The sequence below is a fragment of the Lineus longissimus genome, chromosome 10, assembly GCF_910592395.1.
Source record: "Lineus longissimus chromosome 10, tnLinLong1.2, whole genome shotgun sequence".
NCBI classification, from domain to species: Eukaryota; Metazoa; Nemertea; class Pilidiophora; order Heteronemertea; family Lineidae; genus Lineus; species Lineus longissimus.
This window is the reverse complement of record NC_088317.1, coordinates 8,935,759-8,952,630: the sequence shown is the minus strand read 5'-3', so window position 1 is coordinate 8,952,630 and position 16,872 is coordinate 8,935,759. Positions and strand designations below refer to the sequence as shown.

At 35.6% G+C, this 16,872-nt stretch overlaps 1 protein-coding gene across 2 annotated transcripts in view; it reads left to right on the top strand.

Moving 5' to 3' along the window:
* Positions 1 to 16,872, top strand: part of LOC135494968 (diacylglycerol kinase delta-like) — a 782,762-nt gene that overhangs the window by 705,330 nt on the left and 60,560 nt on the right. The window lies entirely within an intron of this gene.

Here is a 16,872-nt window from a genome sequence, read left to right as displayed (position 1 = left end):
GGGTATATGTAGCCTCTTTTTGGCTCACCGGTACGGTGAGTCTATACAACACTGCAGTGTCTGTTGTCCGTCGTCGTCGTCGTCGTCGTCGTCCGTCTCATCCTATTTCAAAAACAGTGGCACGTTTCTTAACCGCTAGTACTATGGACTCAAAATTTTGTATGCATGACTCGTTAGGTCAGATGACCTTTGGCACTGAGTTTCGGTCCGGTCTGATTCTTGACTTGGCCACCTGGGGGCCAAAACTGAAAGAATAAATAGTGAGATATCTCACTTATAAGTGATTTGTTTTTGATGAAATTTTTATGGTAGGTACTCCTAGCAAGGATATATTGAATATCATCCGTGTTTTTGGTATGACCTACTTTTGAAGGTCACAGAGGTCAAATAGCGTAAATTTGCCGTTTGAGTGTAACTGTTGCACGTTTCTTAACTGGTAAGGCATTGTGCTTGGAAGTTTTTATGCATTCCCCCCAGGTCAGATGACCTCTGACAGACAATAATATTTTGGTCTGATCTGATTCTTATACACTTGGCCACCAGCGGGCCAAAACTGAAAACACGAAAAGTGTGATATCTCACTTATTAGTGATTTGTTTTTGATGAAAGTTTTATGGTAGGTACTCCCATCCAGGATACTTTCCATATCATAGAGGTTTTCGATTTGATCTGTTTGTCAAGGTCATAGAGGTCAAATGGCGTAAATTGGCCGTTTAAGCGTAACTGTGGCACGTTTTGTAATTGCTAGGGCTATGGGCTTGAAACTTCGTACACAAGACCCCTTGGTCAGGTTACCACTGACACTGAATTTTGGTCTGATCTGTTTCTCGACTTGGACACCAGGGGGCAAAAAACCTAGAAAGTGTGATATCTCGCTCATTAGCATTAGTGATTCGTATTCGATAAAGTTGTCATGGTTGGTACTCACAGAAAGGATACATTACATATTATACAGGTTTTTGATTTGACTTACTTTTCAAGGTCATAGAGGTCAAATTTTTCGATAGCTAAATTGTGTCTTTTCATTTCGTCTTGATAACCATTTTTGTCTATGGCTTTGAAAAGATACCCCACTCCAGAAAAGGTAATGGCGTTTACAACGGCACCAATTAACATTCCAGCCATTTACAAACAATAAGAAAATGGTAAATAAATGACCACCGAAAAGGTTCAACAGAAAGATGTTGCAAATGAACAATATCTGAGAGATTTATACTTTAATCCCCAAAGCACTGTTGACTATCCAAATGAAAGCCATCTTTGGAGAAAAATAAAAACAGATGAAATGGCAATAAAGAAAAAGGATTTAAAATATTTCTTAGTTAGTTTACCAACCTACCAACTGCACAAACCAATTATTACCGAAAAATTCACTTTCCGAAAAACAATGGTTTCTTACGTTGATCAACAATGGCAAGCCGATTTAGTGGATTTACAGAACTATAAAAAAGACAATAAAAATGTCAGGTACATTTTAATGGTCATTGATTTATTCAGTCGTTTTGATTGGGCTTCACCTCTCAAGACTAAGAAGAGAGAAGAAGTTAAAGATTTATTTCTCACTATTTTTAAAGAAGCAAAACCAGAGAAACTACAGTTTGATGATTATGCGTGACAAGCGCAACAGATAGAATAAAGAAGATGAAATGGGTTGAATTTGTATAATTATTGGATGGAAAAAGCAGGGTGCAAATGCACGCACTGCACAATGTACTACACATTGCACACACCGTAGTACAACATGTACATGGAGTGCATACTAGATAAACCTGGGCGGCGAGTGACACTGAAGGTGAGAAAAATAACTCTCTTTTAGATGACTTTTGACTATTTGACCTTAGTGTAGTTGAAAAGGGATAAGCAACTTACATATTGTTGGTAATTTATAATTTTGAAAGTAGGGTAAATATATATATGATTTTGATTTTGTAAGAGAAATATGAAAACTGGGTGTTTAAAGATGGGTGCCTAATTGCAACTGTCTGAGCATCCTCAGAGATCAGCACATAACAAATTTAGTTTAAACATCTCTGGCCAGATGGCAGCATAGATAAAAAAATAGTGAGGTTTAGAGTTGGACACCAACAATGATGGTTAAGAATTATACAATAAATCACTGAAATAATTACTGAAAAAAAATAACATAGAATGGTTCTCAACTTTCTCAAGTAAAAAAGCAGCCGTTGTAGAAAGATTTAATCGTACCTTAAAAACTAGAATGTGGAAATATTTCAGTGCAAAAGAGACTAACAAATGGTTGGATATTCTTGAAAACCTAGTGCATGGTTACAACAACACATTTCACTCATCCAGTGGAATGAAACCAATCGAAGCTAGAGAAGAGGATAATACCAGAACAGTTTGGTACAATCTCTATGGAGCATTTCTACTTAAAGATTATGGTCAACCAAATACAAGTTTGGTGACAGTGTTTTGATAACCAAATACAAAACCATATTTTCAAAAGGTTATCTTCCTAATTTTACTGAAGAAGTTTTTAAAATAAAACAAGTACTTTTCACGAAACCTAGTATCGTCTACCAATTCGAGGATTATCAATCAGAAATTATAGATGGTTATTTTTACACAGAGGAATTTAGTAACATTCCAATTCAGATCAAATCGAATACAAAATCGGAAAATGTTTACGTTACAAAACAGTTAAGGGAGAAAAATATGGTTTAGGTAAATGGAAAGGTTACTCAGAAAAATTCAATGAGTGGCTTCCGGTATCGAACATAAAATCACTATAAGTGTTTTTTAAATCGAATTTTTACTGTTTTTTAAAAAGTGAATTTAAGGTGTTTTTTGGGCGATTTCTTTCAGAGTATTTAGCATAATGCTATATCACCCGAAGGTTCTATTCTTATCTTGTTCATTTGAAAACTATTAAAGTTTTAGAAAATATTTAGATTCTTAAAGTTGACTTTTGTACCTACTGAAATAAATCTTTGCACTCTTCCTACGATTTTCTTCTCGACTAATCGGGTTGATATTTACCCAATGCCGGCAGATTTCGGGAACTTCCCTTAACTTGGACACTGGTAAAACAAGGTCAAGTTCTTCATCCACAATATTTTGCTTATCTCTTTGCCAGTTCAATCAACCAATGAAAAACTGGTTAGTGCACCCAAGGTATTTTTTAAGCGACCCCATTGTACCACAATGACTCATAGAAACACGCATTTTGTGAAAAACATACAAATTAGGGTCTTGGTATTTTATTCTCATGTAGTCCCTAATATTGGTTATACTACAATATTTACAGTAGAATATATGTATTGTGGTGCTAGGAATATAGGTATTTTGAAGCTATTTTGACCAAAGACCTTACAGGTCTTTTGCCCCAAATAAGCCTACAACCCCTAAGAACCAGACACCACAATACATATATTCTATCATTCATGAGATTCCCAGTGAAGCGTTGCAATGAAATGGTCAGTGAAATGGTGAGGGAATACTAGAGTTCAATGGGTTAATGTAATCATGACTTACTGTATTCCAACATAAAGTACACGTCAATAGCTTTCCAAGGATACCTCATTTGCAAATATCCGTTAAAAAATAGCAGAGAAATTGACCCTATTCCCATGCATGTGCCACACTGAATGAGATATCACATGACAGCTGTGATGCGCATAATCAATAGGCGCTCTTATTACCTTAAACAGATGTTACTTTTAAATAGGCATAAATATTATTGATCTAAATAGAAAGTTCAATAGCCTAGTGGGATAACATATGCTTACCACGCAGAATACCCGGGTTCGAGTCTGGCCTATGTCAAGCTTGTTTAGTTAGATGTTACAATGAAAGATGTCGCAATCGAACATGTGTCCAACGATCATCCATGACAAACACACCAAGGTGTTTACATAGGCATAGCAACCATCCTTCTCTCAGGGATCGTTGTTAAGGACCAAAATGCGCATGACTGAATTGCTAATGAGAGCTGATCAATATTACAATAAAGAATAGTTTATCAATTACCATATGTGGCATAAAGCCACGCTCCATGAATTTTAGAGGCCTTAATTTTGCCTGGAAAATGTAAGTATTGTAAGTATTGTACACTGTACATTCGTTTCCGTGCATTTTACCTGATATATGATGTTGGCACTGTTCACTGCATGTACATAATTTTACTAGTAAATAAATAGAAAATGGCAACAGGATATTTATTAAATACCGAAAGGGCACATAAGATTCCACTTGGTTTGAAAGCTGAGAGGCAGCATCATATCATTACTCATAACCCCTCATCTGCTAACCCCAAAGAAACACTGTATGTTAGAATACCGGCATTGCGAGAGAATACATTCTTTGTACCTAAATCTCTTTATCTGTCTGCTGATGTAACCATTTCTGGTGATTCTAAAAATAGTGTTGTAAATAATCTTAGTAGAAACCTAATCTCAAAGATGGTGGTTAAGTGGGGAACAGCACAGATATTTGACCTTGACGAATACAGTCATTATTCTACATTTAAAGATCTGTGGTTTACAGAAGAAGAAAGAAATGATAGAGTGTTTCAGGGTATTCAGTCAAAAAATCTTAGAGAATTAAGATCAGGAGTCGCTGAAGCTGATGTCACTGGAGAAACAGCTAATGAAAAGACTTTAAAGAAAGTGTTTGACAAGAAGTACAAAATACCGTTAGATTTTGAACTATTCCAAAATCATGCTCCATTTTACAAGTTTCCAATTCAAGAAGATGTTATCATTGAAATCACATTAGCACCAAAGGAAGAGATCATAGTTACCGCAACCACAGCAAGTATGGGCTACAAACTAGAGAATATTTGTTTTGAATATGATACCGTAACCAACAAAATGATTGCTAGTCAATTGAGTAACAAGTACAATTCTGGATTCTCAATATTTTATGATTGGGTAGACCATTTTAAGACAGTCAATGTTACTGCTAATGAAACACTAATTAATGAGAACATCAACTTTCCAAGAATGTCTATTAAAGGATTATTATTACTATTTGTGTCTGACTATGTAGATGGAGCTAGAGATTCAGAGAAGTTTGAAAACCCTAACATAAGTAAAGTGCAGATCACAATAGAGGGTGTTGCCAATCAGGTGTTCCCAGAAGGAATGAGAATGATGGATCAATGGGAGGAGATCAAGAAACATTTTATGTCTGAAGATTTGAAGAAAACTCATGACTGTAACATGACCATGGAGAAATACTATGGTGATTCTAATCACTATGGTTTATGGTTGGACCTGAGAACTTCTGAAGATAATCGTCTACACGGATCAGGAAAGAAGCTCCAGAACACAAAAGATGGTATTCAATTATCTATTGCAAAGAAATCTGGAAAGGGACCATACAAAATGCACATATTCGTGGTTTCTGATGCCCAGGTTAACATTCAGAATTCTCAGATTGCTTCACTCCAACACTGAAACAAAGTTCGTACAACACTAAATTAAATACTGAATACTAGATAAATGAGTTTTACTAGTGATTTTCTAAGTGATTAAATGGATACACCAGGAAAGAAAGATATCATAAATACATTGTATCAAAGTTTACTGTTGGCATCAACAACAATTGGTTACTCTATGTTACTGAAAAGGTTCTTGAGAATCAATATTGGTCCCCCAAGTCAGGCCAACCTAGAGGAAATTCTTAAACTGGGCGGAACTGTAGCTATTAGCAATGGAACATTAGAGTACCTTTACGATCAAGGAATCCTACCCAGAAATATTGTGAAGTAAGAATAATTTACTTATTTGATAAAAGGTAAATTTGAAAACGAAAATTTGCTTAAGTAAATGGTTACTGTAATGAACATAGATTCAAGTGAATATCCAGATCAGAGTTCAAGTGATTTAACAGTCAATCTCAAGACTGAAATTCAGGATGCATGTAGCATCACTTTAACTTTTGCAGTAATACCTTGTACATTCTACAACATAAGTGCAGCCAGGGAGAATAACCGAATCAAAGTTAAGGGGTTTGATGTGGCAGAGATTACGCTACCAGATGGTCTCTATGACCTACAGAGCTTTTCAAAAGTATTTGCGGATAAGCTGAAAGAAAATAGTATGAGTCGAGGTGCTGTAAGATTTGACCTTGAAGAACCAACAGGTAAGGCCATCTTACACTTCCTAAAGAGAAAAAATGAGGTGCATTATCAGATCTATTTTCTTGGTAAAAGTAATGAATTATTTGGCATGAAATCAGAATGGCCTTACCCTTTAGACAATAAAAGTAAGGATGATGTTGTAAGCGAGAAACCCATCAATTTTAGACCAATTAACCATTTTGTTTTTCACTGTGACATAATCGAATCTACTAGTGTATTAAGTAATGGTGAAGCATCTGATGTGCTAACCACAAGACCAATAAAGGAAGCTAATTTTGGGGATTTAATAGCATACACATTTGAGAAACCAATAGCAATTCCCTGTAAACCAAGATTCAATAAGCTGAATATTCGCTTAACTGATGAAAAAGGTGACATCATCGATCTTAATGGTCATAATGTACAGTACCAATTGGTATTAACTCGAGCTATGCTCTCAGCGACACATCATTGAAATTAAAATTCGTTGAAATTAAATGGCTGGCATTGGTATGTTATTTGGATCTGCAATAATCAATGGATTAGCATTCACTGGATCCGGTTACCTTTTCAAGTCACTAGACAAAAACGGTTATGAAGATGAAGTGAAAAGACATGATTTGGCTCAGGAGCAATTACAGAAGGCCTCCACAGAATGGGAGGAGCATAGAAAGAGTACTATTGACTTTGTTAATCTTGAATTAAAGAGAGAAAGAGACGCTTCTATTGATTTTAACAATACTGATTCAGCACTTACTGTTTACAATCATTTACATCCAGAAAGAACTATTGTACTACCTCAGCGACCACAATTAAGTGATTACTACCAACCTAGTGATGAAATGAAGAAATACGAGTACCTATGGATTATCCTAGGACTTAGTGGTTTAGGGTTAATAATTTATTATTTTACTAGGGTTAGAAAGACTAAGACCACTGATCGGACACAGTCCTGATGATCGGACACAGTCCTGATGATCAGACACAGTCCTGATGATCGGACACAGTCCTGATGATCAGAAGCGGGACTAAGATTTTTGATGGGAAAGAGTAAATCCAAATGGATGTTGTAGTCTAATGATCAGTTTTGATCCTTTTTTCATCTTAAGTTCTTCTATGTAGTACTGTCTTTTCTCCTTAGGAATACCACTGTTTTCTTCTAAGGCATCTTTCATGGCTGATTCATCCTTGTTAAAAAATAATACTAAAATTCTTATGTTCTCTCTGTAGTCCTTGACAACTGAATTGTACTTCTGAACTAGTAACCAAACAGTGAGATTGTAGTGCCTGCCGGAAAAGGCAAGATTACATAACTCGGACACCTTCTTTTTTGTGTCTCTCAAATTAGCACAGTCATCAATGAGGAATAATGTGTTAGAACCAGCAAAGGTCAGAGTAGCAAACTGAAGCACAAGGTCCAAATTACTGGCCACAGCTTCGGGATTAACTATGTAGACGTTCTTGTCTTGGTAAATCCATTTCCTTTCATATGTCTTATTGTTGAAATATGTTGGACAGAAAATGACTATGTTCTGGAACTTGTGCCGATACTCCTTTTCTAAGAGGTCAAGGGCAAAATATGTCTTACCACAATTGGTAACACCAGAAATTAACATATTGTGTGGCTCGTAAATAAATACTTCACTCATTTAAATGAATGTAAAGGATGACACACAGCAGTATCTAAGGGATTTGTACTACAATCCCGAGAGTCCCGTGGCTTACAGTTCTTTGAGTAAAATCTGGAAACAGGTCAGGAAGATATGACTTCGTCACGAGAGCAGAGCTCAGGAAAACTTATTAAACAAAAAGAAGTGAAAGAATTTCTAGAAACACTACCAACTCACCAACTACACAAACCGGCCATTAAGAAATTCACCATCAGGAAGACAATGGTATCGTACATCGATCAACAATGGCAAGCAGATCTGGTTGACATGCAGAAATTCGAGAAACAAAATAAAGGCAACAGATTCATTTTAACAGTCATAGATCTATTTAGTCGTTTTTCTTGGGCTCTAGCAGTTAAGAGTAAGAGGGGAGAAGAAATCAGAGATGCATTTAAAGTGATATTTTCAGGACTTCGTCCAAGGAGCAAAGCTCTAGAGGAAGCAAAACCAACGAAAATCCAGTTTGATGACGGTAAAGAATGTTACAACAAACACTTCAAGGAACTCTTTACAGAAAATGACATAGAATGGTTCTCCACAAAATCTGATAAGAAGGCAGCAGTAGTAGAGAGATTTAATAGAACCCTTAAAGAAAAAATGTGGCGTTATTTCACCGCTAAGGAGACTGACAAGTGGATTGACGTTCTGGATGACCTGGTCAGCGGCTACAATAACACATTTCACTCATCAATAGGTATGAAACCTGTAGACGCCAGAAAGATGGAAAACGAAGGAACAGTGTGGTACAATCGTTACGGTCTTCACCTCAAAGAGACATTTGGTGATCCAAAGTACAAAGTAGGTGACAGTGTAAGAATTTCAAAAATACAAGTCCATTTTCGGTAAAGGTTACATGCCCAACTACACTGAGGAGGTGTTCCAAATCAAACAGATCATCTTTACTCACCCTATCGTCTACAAGCTTGAGGATTACCACAAAGAAGAAATTCAAGGATATTTCTATGAAGAGGAATTGAGCTATGTTCCTAATCCTGACCAGCTAGAGTACAAGATCGAGAAAATCCTAAGGTACAAGACCAGTAAAGGCAAGAAATACGGATTAGTGAAATGGAAGGGTTACAGTGATAAGTTCAATGAATGGTTACCAGTTTCTGATATCAAATCATTGAAATGAAATAAAGTCTCTAAAGTGACTTAAGTCACAAGAACAAGTTCGAAAAACGTAATTTAAAAAAAAAATGTCCTACTAAATAAAGAAAGAAATGGATGGAGCAATATTTGATAATCAAAATGGTATGATGAATCAGAATAATATGATGAATCATGATAATATGATGAATCAAAATATTCAGAAGTTTTTGTATTATTTGCATCAAAATAATATGTTAAATCAAAATATGATAAATCAGATTATGTTAAATCAAAATATGATAAATCAGTTTATCTTAAATCAGATTATGTTAAATCAAAACATGGAAAATCAGAATAATATGTTAAATCAAAACATGGAAAATCAGAATAATATGATGAATCAAAACATGGAAAATCAACCTACAATTTATTGTGTTAAGTGCTGTGAAAAGAAACCTGAAATTAATTTTGAAAAGAACAGGCGTAATAAACTACTTGATTACTGTAAAGAATGTGGTTCAAGTAAAATCAAGGGATGTAATAAATGTTATGAAATTAAATTACTAAGTGATGGTGAATTTGGTAAAAACGGAAATAGAGGTAACTGCAGATCATGTTTTAATTCATATTACAAAAAGGATTACCTTGACCAAAATGGTAATAGAGACAGACACAAAATTAGAGTTGGTCTAAACCGCATTTCTAAGGGAGAGTGTACTGGTAATTCATCATTCAATCTAGGATGTACAGACAGTTTCTTCTCACAGTGGTTAGAGTACCAGAGGAGTCTATCTCCAATAGGACAAAGTCCCGAGAACAGAGTTCGAATAGTAGAAGAAGAGTTGGATCATGTCTTACCAATCAAGGAATTCAAAGATAAACCTGAACTGTGCTTTGCTTGGTTTAACATGAGACCAATGGAAAAGACAGAAAACAGACAGAAGAGTGCTACAGTAGACTACACACTATTTAAGGATCAATTGGATAGGTCAATGGATTTCATGGTAAAAATGAGAAGTGAAAACTGGTTTGTCTTTCGAGACCAGGATGTAATACCAGATTGGAAAAATAGTGATATCACAGCATTTCGGGGATTATCTTCGTGATGAAAATATGATTCTGCTTGATAGATTATCGAATTTAAATAATAACATTAGAATGAACCAGAACATTAACATATGTAGTCAGACAGAAATCATAAACGAGATGATTAAGTTGAATAATAGACTTGAAAGAAATTTACTCTTTGCAGTGAATTGATTTTATTTTACTTAATCAAATGAATAGAACTTGGGGTTACACAAAACGACCACGTAATTGGAAAGAAAGATTAGAACGATTTCATAGAGAATTAGAGGTAGAAGTAGAGTCAAAGTTGGAGCCTGGTCCCGAAAAACCTTTAAAACCTGCTGGGCCTGCTGGGTCAGAAAAACCGTTAAAATTTAATGTACTTCAAAAACCTGTAGTGTCTGTAAGATCAACACTAAACACTAGAAATGACAGAACAACTGATTCTGGTTATTCCCACTAATTAAATGAATGGAGACAACAAGGTTTATCCAGATTTAAGTAATTCAAACTCTGAAAGTCAATTAAACTATGAAAGGTCTGAAAAGCATACAGAAAGTAACCCTCAGGCTTTCAGACTACAACAAATATGTGATGTTAAGAGTTTCTTAGAAAGCGAGATTGAATTTAGAAGAAAGATATTTTCAAAGTACAAAAAAGCATTTAGCGTAATTACTGGCATTAGCCACTTCCTTAATTTAACTAGCGTAGCAGCCGGATCTGTTGGTGTTTCCGCTCTAGCTGGTGTCATCACGGCACCGATAGGCTTAGCTTTGGGTGGCGTAACAATAGGTAGTGCCATTATTTCATCAGCCTTAGGCTGGGAGAAAAAGAATATTCTAAGGAAAATTGAAAAGCATGAGAATATCAGAATGTTGGCAATTTCAAAACTGAACACAATCAATGATTAATTTTGGTCAGTAAAGCATTAACCGATTCTCACATATCTACAGATGAGTTTACTTTGATTCTCAAGGAGAAGGAGAAATACATTTCGATGAAAAATGCCATTAGGAAAAAACAAAGGGAGGCAAGTTCAGCTGTTGATGTAGAGTCTTTAAAGAAGACTTTTTTAGAAGAAGGAAAAAAACTAGCACAGACAGAGATGCTAGAAAAACTAAAAGTTCAGTAAATCAAACAGGACCCGGACTACGTCCAGAGAACAAAGTTCGACTCGAGCTATGCTCTCAAGACGAAGTCGGACAAGGACAAAGTCCAGAGAACAAAGTTCGACTAAATAGTCCTAATCCTAATGTGGTGTATCACTATCACTATTACTATTACTATTATTATCACTATTATTCCATCTTCAAGTATGAACCTCTCGTCATCAAAAGGACTGAGGCTTTTTTTGTCAACTTCTTCCAAATAGATTTGGTGTTTATCTGATCTTAAGTGTCTCATCTTGTGGTAAAATGACCTACTCTTTTCAAGACAATCAACATAGTCATCAAATGAGATATTTCTCCTTACTACATTCTTGGCAATACCCTTCAATTTCTTAGAATCGTAATCTTTTGTTGAGCCTTGCTCTCCAGACATAGTCTTGGTCCTGTAAGCGTACATCTTACTTCTCAGGGCAATGAATTCAGTCATCTCTACTCCTCCTAGCTCATCCTTAAAGTAGCCTGGTACCTTCTTCTTACTGGTATCATAGAGTGTATGATCTTTTGGATAATTACTGAAGTCAAAATAGTGTTTCAACTCCTTTAAGTCTTTAGTTAAGTCATCAGTATTAATGTTAAGTACAAAGGAATCTGTATCTAGATACAGCAGTTCAATATTTTTCTCACCAAAGTACGGTTGAAGAACTTCATAATAGAATTCATACATCAATAATTTAGACAATTCAAGTACTGAAGCTCCTATGTAGATTGGTTTGTTGAATTTCATTGATGTTTTCCTCATGCTAATAGCAGCATTATGTTCGTCAAATACGCATATCGATGAAAACCTGGGATTGGCCATTACATTCCTGGCTCTCTCCCCGTCCGATACAAATTCAATTTCAACCCTGTTCCTTACATTCTCACAAGTCTTTCCGTAGAACGCATTATTCATGAGCTTAAAATAGTCTTTCTCAAAATCAGTCTTAGAATCCATACGTCTTTTAGTGTTAAAATCAATGTATGGTGCTAACCACTTTGATTGTTTAAAGCTTATCACTGAATGAACCCTCTTAAGTACCATTCCGTGCTTGAGGTAAAATTGTAGCATTCTGTAATGCACTATGTAATTAGTTTTATCCTTTTGTGTTAGTATTAGTTTCTCTACATTTGATCTTTTATCATCGCCCAGTAACTCTCTCTGGTAAGGACTTAATTCATCATCTTCAATAAAGAGAGATTCGGGACAGAATGGAAAGTTCCTTGACTTAAATTTAATATTTCCTGGATACTCCAAATCAACCTCTAAGAAGTAGCCTACTTCACTATCACTTGGAATTGCCATAATCTGCTCTTTACTGATAACATTCATGTTAAGTCGGACTTTGTCCTGAGAGCATAGCTCAAGTGGATCAATATCTATCATTTCAAAACTACCATATGGTTGAGGTTCCATCATGGACCAGCCGTAGAGATTATTTGCGTCTACGTAGAGTAGTTTGTGGTGTTCATCTGCCTTGACATGTCTTGTTCCCATAACACCCGAAATTCCACCTCGTATTGCTTTCTCAAAAGTAAGTAAGATGTTGGTATCAGTCAGTAGTTCTAGGTTTATTCCTGTGTACTTCAAACCAGCTTGCCAGGTTAGGCCTGGTGCCGAGTAACAGTGACATGGATCTATCTGAAAGTAGTTCAAATTGACATCCCTGAATTTCTCAAATAAATCAGCTAAAAGGATCACATCAGTTTTGAGGTAGAGGTCAATGAACTCACCGTGATTCCTGATCTTGAAATGATCCCATATTACCTTAGCCTCATCATAGGCAGAATCAGGTGCCATTTCATTTTTCAATTCGTCAAAAAACATAGACTTTTCTAGGTAAGTAACATTGTAGCTTTCATGTGATGTGTAAAAAGAGTAAGGTACTGAACCCTTCTTCCTCAATAGCTTAAAGTCAGTGGTATTTGGGAACAGCTGTCTGGTAATTTTAAAATCATCATCCAACATTGATTTGGTTATGTTGTCTAAACTGGACTGCAGGAATCTGTACGAGTCCAAAAACCTGAAACAACCGAACTGAAATGAAATGTATTCCTCTGATGTTTTGGCAAGTATTTTCAGTTTCTTGTACTTCGGTAGCTTAGTCATTAATTCTTTAATAAATAAGTGAGAATCGTAATTACTGAGATTGTGAAAAAACACTGGAACAAACATAGCTTTCTTTTCATTCAAATTACACGAGTTGTGAGCAGCACCTCGATATCTACCACAGTAGTGATCATGATCCTTGACCTTGTCATATCCCAAAGGTTGATTACAATAGTAACAATGTGTTTCTAATTGATATTTATGCCAGTCTTCATCTGTCATTGTTAGAGGAAAGTTACAGTTCAATAAATTAGAGAATTGTTCTTCCATCCTGATTAACCAATTACAGAACACATCTACAACATCAGCACCCCTGTGAGACACATACTGGCTACTGTAAAGGTGTGTGTAGTCTGAGTGAACATAAACACCAACAGCTGATGCATTTTGTTTAAAAAGTTTTTTAGTGGTAACAGTGGTATCTGTCTGAGTTGTGTTATCATTGACGGTTGTGCTTATCGCTTCGAAATCAGCATAGATCACAAACGGAACTCTATTTTTGAATGAGTGTTTTTCAAATTTAATTTGTGACCATTTACTGTTAGGTGGAGGCAAAGTAATCTTACAGTAATCGTGTTCTCCACATTTCTTTTTATGCTTATCTAGTGTTGACTTCCTGTAAAAGTAATTCATGCATCTCCTGCAAAGATACACTCTATGAGCTAGTGTCCTGAAGAAAAGATTGATGTCTCTTATGTACATGAAATGGTCCTTGAAATACAGCAGATCAATGACATCATCATCATCATAATTCTTGGACAGGCAGAGAGGTTCTAGTTTTGCCTCACAGGTGCTTTTAGCCCATTTGTTCTCTAACTTGAACACATTAATTTTGAGATTATTATCACTCTCTATCTTAGGGATATCCTTTTGAATACATACAGGAAATGATTTGATTTTGATATCAGTATTTTGTAGCATATCGGTAGTAATATTTAATGTACTCGCGAGCTCTGCTCTCAGGACAAAGTCCGTCTCTGGATTTTCTTTCAGATATTTAGCGGCCAATAAAGACCAGAGAAAACATTTATTGTCATTTGATTCCACATTTATTACTGCTTTTGTTTTAAATGGTAATTTAGTGTAATGACCACCTTTACACCTCTTGTAAGAACAGATGGTCATGTTACAAGACTCTATTTTATTTAAAGTAAGTCCAGAACCTTGAAAGTACCTTTCCTCAATCTGTGTCTTAATGTAGTTTAAATGGTTGGTTATGGCATAAATTGCCTGGTTCCTTGAAATTATGCTTTCCATTGGGGACTGTATGGGGTGTGTTACACTTTCACCCTGACGATCAAACTGAGCAAATACTGATATGCTAATTTTGTGATGGTAATCATTGAGTTGAAATAATACCTCCTCTAATTTATCTCTGTATTCATACACTTGTTTAGCTTCTCTGTCAATCTTCAAACTAATGGTGACTACAGGCTTTCCAAATTGTTTTACTATTTCTATTCCACTCACTTTCTTTATGCCATCTAGCTCATTTTCCTCAAATGCAAGTTTCTTATCCATAGTTTTAGGGATCAGTGATGGGGCTCGGGGTTGAGCAATAGGGACATAATCCGGATTTAATTTACTTAAGTGACCTTTGGTTCTCCTGTGAATAGCCATATTATTGTAGGATATGTACTTGTCACATGTAGTGCAAAGTATTTTCTGATTCTTATCAGTCATTCTATTTATTAGATTAAAATTTATTAAATTCAATAAATCTCTTGAATTAAATAGAAATGGACTTCATAATCAATGAACAAGAATGTAATGAAGCCAAATTTGAGTACTACTTAACAGACCAATTAGACATAAAATCCATTACTTTGAAATCGATAACCTTTTACAATTCATGGAGGACAGGTGATTTTCTACCAGAGGGAGTCAGGATTTTCTCATTTCTAGTCGAAATAACCAGAATTACAACAAATGAGCCCTTAGATAAACAATTATGGTGTATGGATGAATTTAGGACATTATTTGCTCCTGGACTTGAAACAGATACACTTGAAAAGGAAGTCATGAAAGTTTGCGAACGGTATTTGGAAAATGAATCTACCACAACTAAAGACACCATTACTCAATACACATTTCCATACTCTCGACATTTTAGTTTAAGTGAGTTTTGTGAGGTATGGCAAAAATACATAAAAGAAATTGGAATTAGCCACATTAAGATCAACTGTGATAACAATAATTACATAACCCTTGAACTTACAGAGGATAAAGAGTACCCTCTGAAAGTATACAAGTTAGATAAAAATGAAAAAATCAAGATTGAGAGAAACACAGAAGGTTTTCAAATAAGAAAAACCATAAGAGAGGTGATAGAAAAACAGCTCACAGTGGTGAATGAGTGGTTTGGCTTTAAGCAAACTAAATTCACCAAGAAAGGAAAATACTACTCCACAAGACCACTCAACTTTTACAGGAAATATCTATTCCTGCAAGCTAATTTGGTTGACAAAGCTAAGACCCTCTACAACAATAAACCATCTAACATTTTCTGCATCATACCTGTAGAAGATGGTGACCAAATAAAAATGCAGCGATACGAACCGAATTGTAAGAAAACGATAAATAAGTGTACTAATCACATTAAATTCGAAATCACTGATGAGAATGGTAAGCTAGTTAATTTCAGAGGAACAGAGGTTTCTTTAGAGTTAAGAATAGAGTTAAACTCTCAGGACAAAGTCCGAATAGAGTTAAACTCTTGTGGTGAAGACAAGCACCTCGGACTCGAGCTCTGCTCTCAGGACGAAGTCTGACCACCTGATGAGATCATTCCATTAAAGGAATAGTACATTTCTTCTCTTTAACTACAGGTTTAACAAGAGGGTTAATTGATCCCTTCATGACTGCTTCATTCGGACTTTGTCCTGAGAGCATAGCTCGATTCAAGCCTGATCGCTGCTCTTTACTTACTTTTTTAGGAAGTTTCTTAAACATAATGAATGCTGCTAAAATAACGGCACCTAAACCTAGTACATAGACATAGGTATTACTACTAGATTCACGCAGTGATACATCAGTATTTTGAGATTGTGGTTCTTCTTCCTCTACTTCTTCTTCCTCCTTTTCCATAACTCTGTTTTTTGGGACAGAGTCCTGTACTTTAAATGTCGTCTTATCCTTTTTTATCCTCTTAAATTCCTTAGATCTTCTACCCAGTTCTCTAGACCATGCTAATTGTTTCTCTGATCGAGGTTTCTTAGACACTGAAACTTTAGTCGGACTTAGTCCTGAGAGCATAGCTCGAGTAGTATCAGTTACAGTTTCAAGTTCCATTTATCTTAGCCGAATTTAATTCGAACTATGTTCTCATAACCAGGTTAATTTAGTCTTCTTTATCATCACTACCTGTGATATCTAGACTTTCATCTATTGGTTTGTCACATTCAGAGACAGTCATATTTGGTGTATTCATATTTGATGCAGTCATACTCGATGTATTCATAGATGATTCCTCATGACAATGACCTAAAGTAATAAGTGTTGTTGAAGCAAGTGCAGTTAGTGCACCCATTCTCAAACTCAACCATCCAAGCCATTTATCCAACTCGTTAGTTATCAAATAATCATTTCTAAGATCATGATAAAGATCATCTTCATCATCTATTGGTAATAACCACCTTGATAATTTAGTGTAAGCTTTAAGTACTGTCTTACCCAAAGAATCATTAAGTCTGGCAGCCATCT